The sequence below is a fragment of the Elephantulus edwardii genome, unplaced genomic scaffold, assembly GCF_000299155.1.
Source record: "Elephantulus edwardii isolate Elephantulus edwardi_28Jun2011 unplaced genomic scaffold, EleEdw1.0 scaffold00348, whole genome shotgun sequence".
Lineage (NCBI taxonomy): Eukaryota > Metazoa > Chordata > Mammalia > Macroscelidea > Macroscelididae > Elephantulus > Elephantulus edwardii.
In genome coordinates this window covers 855,173-856,630 of record NW_006400098.1, presented here as the reverse complement: position 1 = coordinate 856,630, position 1,458 = coordinate 855,173, and positions in this window count along the sequence as shown.

Here is a 1,458-nt window from a genome sequence, read left to right as displayed (position 1 = left end):
CCCCCCTTCTCTCTCTCATCTCTCTCTCTCTTTTCTCTCTCTTTGTGTGTATCTCACGGTAGAGGGTGAGGCTGGAGGGCGGCAATGCCTGGCACTGAATATTCATATACGAACACATCCTAACGCGTGAAGAGACAGTCCAAAGGGTCCACTCATTTTCTGAGGGAGGACACCTACTTACAAGAACATCTTAGGTATGCATCTGGTTGCTTAGAAACAGACACTGAGAGGTGGGATGTCCAGAATCTTGTATCTGAGGAGGTAATTTGGTTTCTAGGAGGCGTGTTCTGCTAGCAGGTGTCTCCCAGGGGCTGTTTCTGGGCAGATGTGTCCAGATTCCAAGGAGTGTGTCTGAATGCCAGACAGTGTGCCTGACTCCAAGAGGGTGTTCCCGGGGGTGTGTCTGACTCACAGGCAGTGTGCTTGACACCAAGGGGGCGTTCCTGGTGCCTAAGGGGCGTGGTGTGAACTCAGGGGACAGTCTGACTGTCAGGGGCGGATCTGACTGCTAAGGGGCATGTCCTGATCCCAGGGGGGCGGATCTGGCTTCCAGGGGGCTCGTCCTGATCACCAGGGGGCGGGTCTGACTGATAAGGGGTGTGGTCTAATACCAAGGGGAGGTGTCTGGCTGCTAAGGGTTGTGTCCTGATTCCCAGGGGGCGGGTCTGACTGCTAGGAGCATGTCCTGATCCAAGGGGTGGGGTCTGGCTTCCAGGGGGCGTGTCCGGCTGTTAAGGGGCGTGTTCTAATCCCAAGGGGGCGTGTCCTGATTCCCAGAGGGTGGATCTAACTGCTGAAGGGCGTGTCCTGATCCCAGGGGCCAGGCCTGGCTCTCCAGGGGGCGTGTCCTGATTCCTAGGGGCCTGGTCTGATGGTAACCAGTGATGTGCCGTTCAGATCAGGGGCATGGGATTCCAGGGGGTATGTCTGGCTTTTAGGGGATGGGTGTGACTGCTATGGGACGTATCTGGTTGCTAGGGGGTTCACGGATAATATTTCAACATCACGAAAATAAACCCTGAGCACTGGACCAACAGGCAACACCATGAGCGGTGAAGTAAAGATTGAAGTTTTCAACAATCTCCTTTTACCAGAACCCACGATCAGCATCCTTGGTAGCAGCACTCAGAAACTCAAAAGACGTGTTGCGATGTGTAAATCTGCTGCCAAGGACCTCTCCAAAGTTCTAAAGCGCAAAGATGTCAGTTTAAGACTCTGGTGCTCTTGATCCAAGCGGTGGTAGTTTCAGTTGCCTCTCATGCATCTGAAAGCTGCACACTGAATAAGGAGGAGGAAGAATCGATGTCTTTAAATTGTGTTGTTGGTGAACAGTACTGAATACCTTACGGACTGCCAAAAGAACAAATAAATCCATCTTGAAGGAAATGTAAACAGAGTGCTCCTTAGAGGCAAGGATTGTGAAACTTCAGATCACATACTTTGGGCATATTTTCAAAA